Genomic DNA, 17366 nt, shown 5'->3' with positions numbered 1-17366 from the left:
TTTGGAATGCTTAAATATCACATCATTACATTTTTTTAACCCCTTCGACGCTGATGACGAGCTGGGCTCGTCATGAGGTAGCCTCCTGCTACGCTGATGACGAGCCCAGCTCGTCACGTAACATGCGAATGAGTAAATCTCAGCGTACGGGCGGAATTCCGCCCGCACGCATGCGGTTAAAAACAGCTAATGGAAAAAAATATTTGGCCAATTGTTTGAGATTAGATTGTGAACAGTGAACCAACTCAGGGTTATTGACTTCACACCAAATAGGACAAAGATGAGATGATGGATAAAAAAAGTCAAAGATTACGGGGTCAAAGAGTAAAACAAACATTGTATATTCCTGTTTTGTCTCAGTATCTTTTTCAGGGATTTTCCATAACAAGGAAACCGTGCAGACCAGTGATTTGTAATAAAACTTGAAAAGGAAGCATAGGCTTTGTTGTTGCATCCTCTTTGGCATCCTCATTCAATATCAATCTCTGGTTAACCTGCCTTTTGTTGCGCATCACTAAAGTGGAAGGGGGGCGCTATTCAACAACCCACAAAGATGCGATCAGTACTGTACACTATGTACCATCCAACACACTGTATTCTGTGCACTATTGCTCTATCTAATAGGTCAGGACCCGTCTTAGATTGTAGTCGTGCCACAACCTTGTTAGATGTGTGCAAAGTTGTGAAGCTCCCATTTCAGCGTAATGCAAGAAAAAGAGTTTAGCAACATCTAGGCAGTTTCAAAATCGCAAGGAAAATGGAATAAAAGCTGACTCGTAAATCACATCCATGTTCAGCACTAAATAGCAATTGCAAGGAAATGGTTACGATTTGCCCGGAAAAAACTATGGGCCACATGCATCAAGGAAAAAATGTGTTGCAAACGGGCAGATTCTCAGAATCTGTCCCTTTGCGACCAGTATTTTTGCATTTGGGATGCATCATCCCAAATCCAAAAATCGCAAATTGTGATTGCATGTAGGGGAGGTGCAAATTACAATGCCTTGAATGCAATGCAAGATGTCATTTAAAATAGCGATTTCGCAATTAGGGTCCGCTAATTACCGGAAATGTATACCTCATGGTAATTAGCAAAAACTTTGAAAAATGCAAAGTTCCAAGTTACACACACACGCCCATGGGGAATGTGTGTGCGCAATATGTGTTCACATATCAATTTGAGGGGTGCAACACGGTGACCTTTTAGCACCCTTGCACGCTTGAAATTGCATGCGCAATTTGCGAGTACCTTTTGAGTACTTGCAAATTGCGCATGCAATTTCCATTGATTCCTAGGAATGAATGGGTAGCAATTCCTTAATTGCGACTCGTGAGTCACAATTAAGGAATGTTTAGGAATCACTATTTTTTTAAGGATTCCTACATGCATAGACTTTTGCGATTCCTTATTAGCGAATCCCTATTTTGTGCTAATAAGAAATCGCAAATGACATTTTATATGCATGTGCCAGTAAAGCCCTTAGGGGCTTTTTTATAAGCCCCTTTGAGCCTCCGGTGCATCACTTTTAATATGGGGAAAAAAATGAGCTATCGGCTGCGCAAGTGTCTTATAAATAAGCCCCTAAGACTATAGGAAAAGCGTACAACTCACTGAACTAGAGGCTTGCCAATCATTGTAACCTATGTAAGGCTTTGCAAATCATAACTTAACACACACCTAATTAAAGGCAGTTAAAAGAAAATCATGGACAATTTCAAATAATCTTCCATTTTTCAAAATGTATGTAGCGTATTTTGTTGCTGCTAAATTCAGATTTCTATAGTTTTTCTATCCTGCCTCATTCAAGTAAATTCTTAAATAAAATCAATTAGAAACGAATTCATGGGGACAGAGCTTAAAATATAAATGCCACCTAGGTTTCACCGTTAAAGGACCAGAGAGCAAGGAAAAGCAGATCGTGCATGGCCATGTAACAGTGCTGCTAGCCAGGCTACACAGACCGTTAGGTTCAGGCATCAGATACATTACACGATTCTTACAGTAGATCCTGGTGTCTCGTTATTCTCCAGCAGTTACATGCTGATTGGCTGTGTTGCCTCATCAGCCACATTGCTAGTGTGATGTAGGGCCCCATACCTTGGCCATCTGATTTTTGTGGTGTGGAGGTTCAGCAGTCTGCTAGCTTCAGAGCTGAGGGCCACTTTCCCAGCCCTAAGATTTCGGAGCCTTATGCACTCACACCCCAAAAAATAAGAACAATCAGATGGGCTGCTCAGTATAACACGGGAGCATAATTTCAACCTTGCGTTTGTTATTAGCAGCATGGAGCTTATGTGCGGACGGCTCTACTGCAAATTAGCTCCCTAAGAGATGAAGACTTTGTACATGTAAAATAACAAATGATGTGTCAGTTTTTCAAGGCATGGGTCAATTCTCAGTTCTGTTTGCAGAACGTCAAAGTAAAATAAAGTGCAGATTCACTTGTTGCGTCTTTTCCAGATCCATGAAACACCTGGCGGTACTGCAAGCGCAACTACAAGTTCGTGGTTCGTTTGAGCTGTAGAGAGCGTTGCAATCGTCAACCCCCAGCTCCCCTCCCGCCGCCCATGAAATTCATAGAATTTCCGGAAGCAGAAAAGATTTATAAAACACGTGGCAAATCCAGTTCTCGTGACCAATTTCTCCTGGTAGGTTTTTGCATGATTTTCGTTTCATCAAAATGTTTGGCCATTGCTACCTACATCTGGGTCAGTAAACCAAACTTCAGCTTAGATCACATAAGCTCAGCGCAGATGAGGTGTGTCGAAAAGAAAGGTCTAACAGAAAAGCCATTGCGGGATTACAAATAATGGAAATCTTATGAATCCTGTGCAAGGGATAATAAAATCACATAATGTCCCATCTCAACAGCCGACAGCCGACGTGTGCAGAGAATAAAATATGTATTGAGTTTTTGTTTGGTGGAATGTGGGCCCCAAGACTGAAAATACTGCTCCAAAAGCGCTAAGTTATTGCCCTCCTTGAAGGTGGATGTATTGTGATTGGCTGATGGGTGAGACTAGATTTTCCACTCATAGTAGATATTGCTACGCTCCTTTTCGGTACTTTACTGCATGGCCTTCCCCAAAACAAAATGCCAGCCTGGATATTTTTTAACACTTTCTTACGGGGAAAACGTTTAATTTCAGAATCGCAATATAAATTAGTTTAGAAAAAGAGTGAAAAATCTGAGTTTAAGACAGACAGACAACTGAACTACAATTAACTGCAAAATAAAGATCAGGGTGTAAATTAAAGGGTGAGTTCAAAAATATTAACAGAAATGCAACTCCAAAAATAGTATAACGTTTTATATCTTACATTTCCTTTCGACAGAAGCAAATCTTGTGATATGTTTTCTTCTGTTTTATACCGAAACTTCCATAAACAACATCTCGTTGACGTACAGGCCTCCCAATTATAGAGCTGCCTTCCCCTTTGCAGACTCAGAACTCAATCCCCACGTCCTAACAAACCCAAACGGAATCCCTCGAAGCCATGGCAGGCTATGTATAGCTCTCCTTTGTCAATTTTTTATTCCACCTCTGGGCACAGGCCTCCCTCTGCCGGGCAGGTCAGCACTTCCTGCCTGCCGAGCGGATTGTCCATAACTCACGGCCTCTGGCACCTGGTCCTGGGAGGATGCAGAAATGAAATGAATAAAGCGCCAAAGCATATGTATGTGCTCTGAGACAGATTTGTAGGGGCTGAGTTCAGCAGTAGCAGAAGAGAGCTGGGTCAGCATTACTCCGGCCTGTCAGTCCACAGTCCCCACGTCTGTCCAGGAAACCTCTTCGCACTGCTGCAGTGCACTGCTCAGGTTATGAAATCCGTGTGCTTGATCCCTGACTTTTGCTAAAGAGACTTATGGAATATTTCCTTTCCATGATAGCAATAGTTTCCTTGGGCCCTTCAACTCAATGGGCATAGTCAGAGGTGGCATGACTGGGCCGAGCACCAGCGTCTGGCTACTCTGACCAATCATGCACCCTGAAGCATAAGAGCACATAACATGTTGCATACTTGGATTCAAAGACGGAATTCTGCATGGGGCCCACGAGCCAGGACCCAGATACGTCATCGGGTTCCTCGTTGGACTTTTGTAAAACACACACATGGGTTCTGAACATGGTTCTGATCCAAGCCACCCGGTAGTGTTTATTTACAGAGGTAGCAGCAGCTCATCTCCCTGCTGTGAAGGGTGTGGGTGCCTCAGGCCACTCTCAATTAAAATAAAACGTAAGGGACCTTATGTCTGCTACACCGACCATACCTTTCATTTCGAAGGCATTGTCTTCAAATGGGGAAAACACCACAATTATTTTGTTATCTAGTAACCCAACATTACCTATCTGTTGTTTAAAGTTTACCTGCTCCACTATATAATCAAAGAATATCCTTGGGAAACCTGGCGCACACATTTCCATCCATGCTTCATTACATGTGCCCATTAGTGCACAGTGATGCACAAAACAATACACCAGCATGACGTGAAATACATTTTAAAGTGTCACAAAGACCACTGTTATTGGTTTAGTGTACATCAGACATAGCAAAAGAAAGAAATAAACAATTTTCCTTTATGACTTCTACAGTAGGAACAATGTACAGTTTGAGTGCCTGGACTCCATCTTCAGCTCTTCGTACTTGGTAAAAAAATTTAAAAAATTGAATTTATTTGAACAAGCATCCTCCAAAAATTCTTAATTACCTTGTTCTACACCATTTTACCCCCTATGTTTGGGTTCTCATGGGTATTGTATCGCCCTTATTGACACTGCAGCCCAATGAGGCAGTCCTGCCATGGCGGCATGCATATGCTTTTCAATTTCCATCCACGCGGAGCTCTTTAAGTCATTGCCTAGTTGTCAATAGACAAGTATGGTAGGACTGACAGATATTTTCTATGGGACCCTCATCATTATGGTAACCATTGCAATGTGGTGAAATCATTGGGGATACAGTGTTCTAAGGTAGCAGATTCTGTCCACTGTAGTCACTAGGACAACTGAGTCTCGCAGCGCAGTCGATAGGGTCCATTTGATGAAGGCCACTGCATGTACTTATGTGTGTTAGAAGGCATGCTTGTGTTAGTGTCTATGTCCAGCTCACTCATGGAACCTCAGGTAACTTCTGGTCTACCACCTGTCTCCAATCAGCCAATTTTCACAGTGGCTGTCAGCAGAGGTTGTTCTACTGATGAAAGGTGGAAATATCACTTCAAAGAATGTGGCTTATAACACATCAAATCTTGAACTTTCACATGACCGTGCCCCCACTACTGATGCAGAGCGTCAAAAAGACATTACGTTCCATTGAAAACATTGCAAGGACTAAGTTAGTTTCTGGATACCAATGCAATCTGAGAAGCCTAACATTGTAAGGCAACCCCTATAACACTGCAAAACAAAGTTGTCCCAAGTGGTGGCCAGCGGGATTCCTTTTCCAGGACCCATTCTTTGAGAGCTCCACACTCCTGTCACCATATGCATTTACATTATAAACAAGCATTTGCAATGCAACAGGTCTCCTATTTGTGAGAGTTAGAGCTATTGACGTTGTAAATGACAATGTCTTTTACCCATGTGTTTAGGTTTGGAGTGAAGTGGATGTATGTGGTGTGGAGTGGAATTATGTTGGTTGGATTGGAATTGTTAGTTGTGAAAATTGTGTGTGGTGAAATTGTGTAGCATAGAGTGGATTTGTGTTGTGGAATTATGTGGCATGGTGTGCAATGGAATTATGTGGATACTAACTATGTGGTATTGAGTGTCCTGGCGTTATGTGGTGTGGGATTGGGTGTCATGGAGTGCAATTATGTGGAATGATATTTTGTGTTGTGCAGTGGTATGAAGTGGAGTTTAATTATGCGGTCTAGTGTTGAATTGTGTGGCATGATGTTGAATTCTGTGATGTGGATTGGATGTATGTGGTGTATTGTGTAATTGCATTGTTGAGTTGAATTATTTGGTTTGTTGTCGCATTATGTGGTGTGGAATGGAAATGTCTAACGTTGAATTGTCTGCATGGAAGTGGGTGGTGTTGAGTAAAATTATGGTGATTGAAATAATGTTGCATGGTGAGGAGTGTATGTGTGTGGATTGCGTTACCAAGATTAAAAATAATGAAACATAATTACAAAGAAAGGCAGCCTTTCATTGCACATAAATTTACATAATTAAAACATGTTGTTTCCCCCCCAAAGAATGTCAGCATAGGGCAATCAGGCAGTGTCTGACAGGCTTGTCTGACAGGTCAGTGTATGAGTGGGAGATTTGGCTGTTTTGGGGTAATAATTGGTTTTGCTTCGTAATAATAATACCACTACTACTACTAATAATAATAATACTCAAGTTTATGGGTAATAATACTACCACTAATAATATTATTACTCAAGATACGCTAGGCAAGATGTATCACCTATCAAAATACAACGACAACGAAAGCACTTGATATACAATGACGTGCTCAGGATGAGAGGGCAAATTGGAAACAGGCAGGGGCACTGGACAAATGTGACTGTACGCCATTGTTAGAAGCGGCTGTCTCTAGTTGGCAGAGGTATACACTTCTGACAAATAGGGACACACCTTTTCTAGTCAGGGCAAGGGGATCACACACTTAGATAACCCCTGCTCACCCCCTTGGTAGCTTGGCAAAGCAGACAGGCTTATCTCAGAGGCAGTGCGTTAAGCATTTATGACCACATACAGTAATAAAGTGAATACACTACAAATGGACACGACACAGTAGTATTATAAAAATAAGGATTTTTATATAAGGCTTAGCACAAGACCAAATAACGACAAAAATATACCACAATCTTAATAAATACTTTTGGAAGGAAAAATAATAGTTCAAGCGTAGTTTCTTCTTAGCACAAAGTCTTTAGTATCAAAAGCAACTCTTCTTCTTTAAAACACAGTTCTTGGCAACAATGTAACCCACACGGAAGTCACACGACGTCGAGGCAAAGTTAATCCAAAGGTTCGGCGTCGACCGCGAGGAGCGCTACGTCGAGCCCGGAGGCGCACAGACCCCCACAACACAATACCTTGGAAAAGTGAAGCACTCGATGATCAGCGGCGTCGAGATGTCCGGCGTCGCGTCTTTGGCGTCGATCGGGCCTCGGAGTCGGGGCGATCTGCAGCGGCGTCGACCGAAGTCAGGCAGGAGCAGCGCTCACGAGGTGAAGCAGGATACGGCATCGTCGATGTCGATGTTGCAAGAGTGAGCAGCGCTCACGGCGTCGAGAGGGCTCGAAGTCGATGCGATCAGCAGCGGTGCAGACACGAGGTCACTTGGAGCTGGAGCCGAACTCACTACTCACTGGCGTTGTTGCTGGCGTCAATCGGGCCCGGCGGCCGGCGTTGAGGAAGCGGGACACTGGAGCCGTTACTCACGATGTCGAGCTGGATTCGGCGTCGTCCGTCGGCGTCGAGATTGCTGGATTCATTCAGAGGTGCTGGATTCACAAGTTCCAGCAAACAGCACTTTAAGCAGATGAAGTCCTTTAGCCCTGTGACTTCAACAGGAGACTGGCACTCTTCCAGCCCTTGGAGATTTTCTTAGCAAAGATTGAGAGTACACACACAGTTCCTCTCTCCTGGTTCCTTGGCAAAAATAAAGAAGCAATGCAGGATTCCCCCAACAAACAGCACTCTGGCAGAAGGGGTAGGCAGTCCTTAGATCAGCAGGCTTCTTGTCCTTGGTTCAGGTTTCCTTGTCAGAAGTGATCTAAATTCTTGGTTCAGGGGTCCTTCTCTTATACCCCTTTTTAGCTTTGATCCCTTTGTCCATGCAGGGGAATTTCCCCCATCTTGGGTTTGTTGTGGGTGTTGCCAGGCCGAAGCACCCGGCCTATTCACTGTGCAGGGCAGAGTCTTCAGCCTCCCAGCAGGAGCGGAGCCAGCATTGTCACTGGCAGGGGCAGGGCCATCAGTTGCCCGGCAGGATGTGGGCCAGGAAAGTCCCAGGCAGGCACAGAGTCCTCAGTCGCCTGGCAGGGGGGCAGAGCCAGCATTGTATCAGGCAGGGCAGGCTATCAGGAGCTACTCTTCCCCTACTCTCAATGCAAATGCCCCACTCACCCCACACTGACTCATTCAGACCTCTGGAGCCACCCAGCTCCTGTCACACGCACACCAGAACCAGCAGAGACCGGTAGACAGTTAGACAAGAACATAGCTACTTTCTAAAAGTGCTATTTTCAAACACAGAGTCCAAAAACCATCCACACAAACGGATGCGTTATTAAACCCTGAGTTCAGGGATACCAAACTCGACATTGCACCATGCTCCCCGAGCCCGCTAGGATTATAGCATTAATAATCCTGGCAGCCCATTCTAACTGATGGAGAGCAGGTTACCTTACACTAGTGAAAAACGAATATGGCTGTAATTCACTATCAGGACATGCCAACCTTGTCAGGCTTGTCCTACCTTATGCTTACAATGCACCCTGCCCGTGGGCCTACCATAGGGGTGACTAACATGAAGTTAAGGGAAGGTTTAGGGACTGGCAAGTAGGTGTACTTGCGCAGTCTGCGTGACAGTACCAGACTGCACGTGGTCTAGCAATGGTAGACCTTCAGACATACTTTTACTAGGCCGCTCTTGTGGGTGGCACAACACGTGCTGCAGGCCCACTAGCAGCATTTGTATTTACAAGCCCTGGCACTCCTGGTGCACTCTACTAGGGACTGACAGTAAACCAAATAAGCCAAACATGGAATTCAATCAATAAAGCAATTTCACATAGGGAGCACTTGCACTGTGGCACTGATCAGCAGTGGCACAGTGCCCAAAGCATTTACCAGCAAAAACATCGTAAACAGAGGAGGCAAACAGAAAAAATGGAGGAGAGACTCATGCCAATGATGCCAGGTCTAACACGTGTCCCCTCCAGCTGAAATGTGGGGAGAACTACCCTTACCCTAGGGAGTCCTCATCACTAAGGCGGAAAAATCTGGACAGACCATCAGCATTGGCGTGATCTGTGCCAGGGCGGAGTTCCACCATTAAGTCCATCCCCTGTAGGGAAATGGACTACCTCAACAGCTTTGGATTTTCACCCCTCATCTGCATCAACCATCTGAGGGGCCTGTGGTCTGTCTGAACCCGGAAGTGAGTCCCAAACAGGTAGTGTCTTAGCTTCTTCAGTGCCCAGACCACAGCAAATGCTTCTCTCTCTATCGCACTCCACCTCTGTTCCCTGGGAAGTAACCTCCTACTGATGAAGGCTACAGGTAAGTCTCGGCCCTCTTCATTCACCTGAGCTAGAACAGACCCCACGCCATGCTCTGAAGCGTCTGTCTGGACAACAAATTCTTTAGAAAAGTCGGGTGCCTGGAGTATGGGTGCTGTGCACATTGCAGTTTTCAGGGTGTCAAAGGCCGTCTGACAGGCGTCAGTCCAGATCACAAGTCGTGGCTGCTTCCTGGAAGTCAGCGAAGTCAAGGGGTTCACAATGTTACCATAATCCTTGACGAACCTCCTGTAATAACCCGTGAGACCCAAGAAGGCTCTTACCTGAGTCTGGGTTTTGGGCGGTGCCCATGCCAGGATGGTATCAATCTTGGGTTGCATGGGGGCCACCTTGCCACTCCCTACTTGGTGCCCCAAGTACACCACTGAACCCTGCCCAATCTGGCACTTACTGGCTTTGATTGTGAGGCCTGCTCTGCGCAGGGCCAACAACACTTCCTGGAGGTGGCGCAAGTGTTCCTCTCAGCTGGCGCTGAACACTGCGATGTCGTCCAGGTAGGCGGCACTGAAATCCTCCAGTCCAGCCAAGACCTGGTTGACCAACCTCTGGAAGGTGGCAGGGGCATTCTTCATCCCAAAGGGCATAACCCGGAACTGGTAGTGCCCATCTGGTGTGGAGAATGCTGACCTCTCTTTTGCCCCATCAGTCAAGGCGATCCGCCAGTACCCAGACGTTAGGTCAAACGTACTAAGGTACCGGGCAGCCCCCAACCGATCTATGAGCTCTTCAGCTCTGGGGATGGGGTGCGCGTCAGTCTTGGTGACTAAATTGAGTCCTCGGTAATCCACACAGAACCGAAGTTCCGGTGAAACACCAGGCGCTGCAGCCTTTGGGACCAAGACCACTGGGCTGGCCCAAGGACTGCTAGAGGACTCAACCACCCCTAAGGCAAACATTTTGGAGACCTCCTCCTTGATGTATGCTCTGACCTTGTCAGTCACTCTGTAAGCCTTGTGCTTCACAGGAGTGCTGTCCCCGGTGTCCACATCATGGACACACCACTGAGTGACACCAGGAATCAAGGAAAACAGATCAGGGAATTGTCCCAACAATTGGCGACAATCCTGCTGCTGTTCAGGGGTCAGTGTGTCAGAGAGGACAACACCATCCACTGACCCATCTTGCTCTTTTGCAGACAGGAGGTCAGGAAGAGGCTCACTCTCCTCCTCCATTCCAGCATCTGTAGCTAGGAGCATGCCCACTTCGGACCTTTCTAAGTGGGGCTTTAAACGGTTGACATGCAGGACCCGCAAGGGGTTCCTGGGAGATTCCAAGTCCACCATGTAGGTGACATCGCTCTTTTTCTCCACAACCTTAAATGGTCCAGTCCACCTGTCCTTGAGCGCACAAGGTTCCACAGGGGACATGACCCAAACTTTCTGTCCAGGCTGAAGCTCTACCAGAGTGGCCTTCTGGTCATACCACCGCTTCATCTCCTCCTGGCTGGCCTCCAGATTTGCCTGAGCAAGATCTCTGAAGTGCCTGGTCTGGTTCCTAAAGGCCAGCATGTTACTGTATACATCCTGGGGAGGTTTCCTGGGAGATTGCTCCCAGCCTTCTTTGACCAGACTCAAAGGTCCTCTTACCGGGTGACCATACAAGAGCTCAAAGGGGCTGAACCCTAGAGACTTTTGTGGCACCTCACGGTAAGCAAACAACAGGCATGGCAAGAGGACGTCCCATTTACGCCTCATTGGTTCTTCAAGACCCATAATCATGCCTTTAAGGGTACGGTTGAATCTTTCAACCAACCCATTACCTTGAGGGTGGTAAGGAGTGGTGAACTTGTAAGTTACCCCACACTCCCTCCACAAAGACTTCATATAGTTGGAAATGAAGTTGGTGCCCCGGTCTGACACCACCTCTCTGGGGAACCCCATTCGGGAAAAAACACCCATCAGTGCCCCTCCCACCACGGGGGCCGTCACTGTTCTGAGAGGGATGGCTTCCGGGTACCGTGTGGCATGGTCCACCAAGACCAGGATGAACCTGTTGCCCAGGGCTGTCTTGGCATCCAGGGGCCCAACAATGTCAATCCCCACCCGGTCAAAGGGGGTACTGACCACGGGAAAAAGTTGGAGAGGAGCCTTCTGCTTCCGCCCGCTTTTCCCACTTGCCTGGCAAGTTTGACAGGTCTTGCAATGGATATCTGTATCCCTTCTCATCTGAGGCCAATAAAAATGGGTGACAAGCCTGTCATAGGTCTTGTCCTGCCCCAGATGTCCAGCTAAAGGAACGTCATGAGCCAACCCCAGTAGGAAGGCTCTGAAGCGCTGGGGTACCACCAGCACACGGGCTGACCCAGGCTCAGCAGCCTTTGGCTCGCTATACAGGAGGTCGTTCTCCCAGTATACAAAACGTGACCCTGACTGATCACCTGAGGTTTGGGCTGAGGCCTGCTGCCTCATACCCACAAGAGAAGGGCACACTTTCTGTTCTGCACAGAATTCCTCCCTGGAGGGACCACCATCCTGCTGCCAATGGGTCAGCTCGGGCAGGTCTCCCAGTTCAGCAACTTGTTCACCGGTGGGTTCCAGGGCATACCCCTCAAGGTCTGCCTCCTCCTGGACCACGGGAACTATGGGGGGCGGTTTCCCGCGCCCCCTGCCTCTTCTCTTCACAGCTGGGTCCTGGGCCATACTTTCAGGCTCCAGAACCCCATCAACACCCTTACTTGCTGTCATGGATCGAGTGGTTGCACACACCCACTCTGGCACACCCAACATTTTCAAATGTGTCTCCCTCTCCACCTTAGCCCAAGGGGAGTCTTCCAAATCATTGCCCAGGAGACAATCAACAGGCATGGCGGGCCTTACAGCAACTTGAAGAGTACCTGAAACTCCCCCCCATTCAAAGGAAACTTGAGCTACCTCACACTCTCTCTGGGAGTTGTCAGCAGCTATCACAGGGTAGAATGCGTGGGGAACAACCTGCTCTCTGGACACCAAGTGACACTTGACAGCTGTCACACTCGCTCCGGTGTCTCTGAGAGCTTCCACTATATGGCCATTAATGGTCACCCACTGCCTATATTTCTTAGTGTTACTAGGCAGAGGGGGTGGAGGGACCAATTCCATGTCTCCTAGAGAGACCAGGGACATCCCTGCGGGACCCTCCCCTCCATGGGCAACCATCTCCTCCCCTCCCAGGGCTACACTCGCCAACTGACGGGGAGCTGCACGTGGTGGTGCAGTAGAGTTCTTCAAGGGACACTGAGGATCATAAAAACGGTGTCCCACCTGCTTACAAGCGAAGCAGGTCATGGGGCCCCTACGAACAGGTTTACCTGTCGGGGCCTCTGATTTCTTATCTGGGGGAGGCTGGGAACCCTTACCTTGGTTCCCTTGGGGATTACTTTGGGGCCCTTTCTGGAACTCCCTCTGTTTACCCTTGTCCCCCCCACTCTTCTGCTGGGGACCCTGCCCACCTTTGGCTGAGTCTCCCACTGGACCCTTGTGGACCCTGGTACTGACCCAGCGGTCCGCCTCCTCAGCAAGTTTTCTAGGGTTAGATATCTTGCTATCAATAAGGTGCTGGCGCAGCTCTGGAAAACAGTTATTAGACAAGTGCTCCCAAGCAAACAAATCATAAAGAGCATCATAACTTTCCACTTTGCTGCCCTTTACCCAACCATCCATGGCTCTGCAAAAATATGACACATATTCCACCCACGTCGTACCAGGCAATTTCTTACATTCTCTAAAGGCCTGTCTGTACTTTTCTGGGGTTAGGCCATACCTTAACATTAAAGCATCTTTCATATGAGCATAAGACATCCTATCCTCAACAGGCATGTCTAACAGGGTATCTCTTCCGTCATTCACAAAGCGACCCCACAACCCCGCTCCCCAATCCTTCTCAGGGACCCGGTGGGCCAACAATGCTAACTCATATGCTTTAAACCATTGACCAATATCCTCATTCTTCTGAAAATCTTTGATCACATCTTTGGGAAAATAAAACCTACTTTCTGCAGGCACAGATGGGATGCTGCCACCAGAGGGATTCAATTCTAACTCTTTAGCTTTGAGCTCCAACTCCCTCATCCTGGTATCACACTCAAAAGCTAACTTCTCTCTTTCAAACTCCAACCTTTTGAGCTCCAGATCAGCTTCTCTCCTGCCTCTTGCATTCTCTATCTCCAACTGCCCATTTATCTTAAGTTTTGCCATTTCCATATTGTAAGCTCGCTCTTTTTCCCTTTCTTCTCTTTCTTCAGGAGAAAGACCTTTGGAGGAAACACTGCTGCCGGGGGAGGACACATGACCATTCACTGGTACCTCCTCATCCCTTTCCCCTGGCGGTACCACCACCGCATCAGAGGGATCTCTGGCCTCTAACCAGGCCTGCAATGCTTTGAGATAATTTTCCTTAACTTTGAGGCCTGTTGTAGGAACTTTAAATTGCTTACAAAAGGATTTCAGATCCTGTAACTTGTAATTCTTTATCTTGCTCCTATCAAACTCCTCCACAAGAACAACAGGGGCAGTGACTCCGGAATCACTCATGGTCAAAACTGGCAGTTTCAAAAATCAAGTTTCAGGAAATTTGGAGAACAAAAATAGAATATCCAACCAAAACAGATTGTGGCTGCGCTATGGTCTGCTTTCACTATGTAGCGCACACTAATCACTGCACATGGGTCATAAATGCAAAGTTCAAATCCTCACCGCTGACCCACCAATGTTAGAAGCGGCTGTCTCTAGTTGGCAAAGGTATACACTTCTGACAAATAGGGACACACCTTTTCTAGTCAGGGCAAGGGGATCACACACTTAGATAACCCCTGCTCACCCCCTTGGTAGCTTGGCAAAGCAGACAGGCTTATCTCAGAGGCAGTGCGTTAAGCATTTATGACCACATACAGTAATAAAGTGAATACACTACAAATGGACACGACACAGTAGTATTATAAAAATAAGGATTTTTATATAAGGCTTAGCACAAGACCAAATAACGACAAAAATATACCACAATCTTAATAAATACTTTTGGAAGGAAAAATAATAGTTCAAGCATAGTTTCTTCTTAGCACAAAGTCTTTAGTATCAAAAGCAACTCTTCTTCTTTAAAACACAGTTCTTGGCAACAATGTAACCCACACGGAAGTCACACGACGTCGAGGCAAAGTTAATCCAAAGGTTCGGCGTCGACCGCGAGGAGCGCTACGTCGAGCCCCGAGTCGCACAGACCCCCACAACACAGTACCTTGGAAAAGTGAAGCACTCGATGATCAGCGGCGTCGAGATGTCCGGTGTTGCGTCTTCGGCGTCGATCGTGCCTCGGAGTCGGGGCGATCTGCAGCGGCGTCGACCGAAGTCAGTCAGGAGCAGCGCTCACGAGGTGAAGCAGGATACGGCGTCGTCGATGTCGATGTTGCAAGAGTGAGCAGCGCTCACGGCGTCGAGAGGGCTCGAAGTCGATGCGATCAGCAGCGGTGCAGACACGAGGTCACTTGGAGCAGGAGCCGAACTCACTACTCACTGGCGTTGTTGCTGGCGTCGATCGGGCCCGGCATCCGGCGTCGAGGAAGCGGGACACTGGAGCCGTTACTCACGATGTCGAGCTGGATTCGTCGGCGTCCGTCGGCGTCGAGATTGCTGGATTCTTTCAGAGGTGCTGGATTCACAAGTTCCAGCAAACAGCACTTTAAGCAGATGAAGTCCTTTAGCCCTGTGACTTCAACAGGAGACTGGCACTCTTCCAGCCCTTGGAGATTTTCTTAGCAAAGATTGAGAGTACACACACAGTTCCTCTCTCCTGGTTCCTTGGCAAAAATAAAGAAGCAATGCAGGATTCCCCCAACAAACAGCACTCTGGCAGAAGGGGTAGGCAGTCCTTAGATCAGCAGGCTTCTTGTCCTTGGTTCAGGTTTCCTTGTCAGAAGTGATCTAAATTCTTGGTTCAGGGGTCCTTCTCTTATACCCCTTTTTGGCTTTGATCCCTTTGTCCATGCAGGGGAATTTCCCCCCATCTTGGGTTTGTTGTGGGTGTTGCCAGGCCGAAGCACCCGGCCTATTCACTGTGCAGGGCAGAGTCTTCAGCCGCCCAGCAGGAGCGGAGCCAGCATTGTCACTGGCAGGGGCAGGGCCATCAGTTGCCCGGCAGGAGGTGGGCCAGGAAAGTCCCAGGCAGGCACAGAGTCATCAGTCGCCTGGCAGGGGGGCGGAGCGAGCATTGTATCAGTCAGGGCAGGCTATCAGGAGCTACTCTTCCCCTACTCTCAATGCAAATGCCCCACTCACCACACACTGACTCATTCAGACCTATGGAGCCACCCAGCTCCTGTCACACGCACACCAGAACCAGCAGAGACCGGTAGACAGTTAGACAAGAAAATAGCTACTTTCTAAAAGTGCTATTTTCAAATACAGAGTCCAAAAACCATCCACACAAACGGATGCGTTATTAAACCCTGAGTTCAGGGAGACCAAACTCGACATTGCACCATGCTCCCCGAGCCCGCTAGGATTATAGCATTAATAATCCTGGCTGCCCATTCTAACTGATGGAGAGCAGGTTACCTTACACTAGTGAAAAACGAATATGGCTGTAATTCACTATTAGGACATGCCAACCTTGTCAGGCTTGTCCTACCTTATGCTTACAATGCACCCTGCCCGTGGGCCTACCATAGGGGTGACTAACATGAAGTTAAGGGAAGGTTTAGGGACTGGCAAGTAGGTGTACTTGCGCAGTCTGCGTGACAGTACCAGACTGCACGTGGTCTAGCAATGGTAGACCTTCAGACATACTTTTACTAGGCCGCTCTTGTGGGTGGCACAACACGTGCTGCAGGCCCACTAGCAGCATTTGTATTTACAAGCCCTGGCACTCCTGGTGCACTCTACTAGGGACTGACAGTAAACCAAATAAGACAAACATGGAATTCAATCAATAAAGCAATTTCACATAGGGAGCACTTGCACTGTGGGGTAGGGTGTTGAAATATCGATTACAAAAATATCGTTGACAAAAATATCGTTGGAAAAATATCGTTTACAAAAATATCGACACCCTATACCTAAACAGGTAAGTACATAAATATCGACTCAAAAATATCGTTGTAATAAATATCGTTGTAAAAAATATCGAATTTTTAAATTAATTAAAATTACATTCAATATTAAATAAATATAAGTACTATTAACAAAATAAATTACATTACTTTTATTTTTTGACTATTGAAAACAAATTAAATACACTTTTTCATTATAAACTTAATAAATGTGTACATATACATATATTTAACACATTACTTTATATAACAACAATAATACATACATATAATTAAAATATAAAATATATTATTAATTAAAACATTTGATAGTGAAGGGGTAAAAATTACTATTCCCACTCCAGAGGGTGCAACAGTAGGGAAAGCGTTGGATAGCGTAGGGGTTTAAATTACTATTCCCACTCCAGAGGGTGCAACAGTAGAGAAAGCGTTGGATAGCGTAGGGGTTTAAATTACTATTTCCACTCCAGAGGGTGCAACAGTAGGGAAAGCGTTGGATAGCGTAGGGGTTTAAATTACTATTCCCACTCCAGAGGGTGCAACAGTAGGGAAAGCGTTGGATAGCGTAGGGGTCAAAATTACTATTCCCACTCCAGAGGGTGCAACAGTAGGGAAAGCGTTGGATAGCGTAGGGGTTTAAATTACTATTCCCACTCCAGAGGGTGCAACAGTAGGGAAAGCGTTGGATAGCGTAGGGGTTTAAATTACTATTCCCACTCCAGAGGGTGCAACAGTAGGGAAAGCGTTGGATAGCGTAGGGGTAAAAATTACTATTCCCACTCCAGAGGGTGCAACAGTAGGGAAAGCATTGGATAGCGTAGGGGTAAAAATTACTATTCCCACTCCAGAGGGTGCAACAGTAGGGAAAGCGTTGGATAGCGTAGGGGTAAAAAATACTATTCCCACTCCAGAGGGTGCAACAGTAGGGAAAGCGTTGGATAGCGTAGGGGTACAAATTACTATTCCCACTCCAGAGGGTGCAACAGTAGGGAAAGCGTTGGATAGCGTAGGGGTTTGAATTACTATTCCCACTCCAGAGGGTGCAACAGTAGGGAAAGCGTTGGATAGCGTAGGGGTTT

Source organism: Lissotriton helveticus, chromosome 3_1 (genome assembly GCF_964261635.1).
Source record: "Lissotriton helveticus chromosome 3_1, aLisHel1.1, whole genome shotgun sequence".
Classification (NCBI taxonomy): Eukaryota; Metazoa; Chordata; class Amphibia; order Caudata; family Salamandridae; genus Lissotriton; species Lissotriton helveticus.
The sequence above is the reverse complement of the archived record's forward strand: the minus strand, read 5'-3'. Positions refer to the sequence as shown.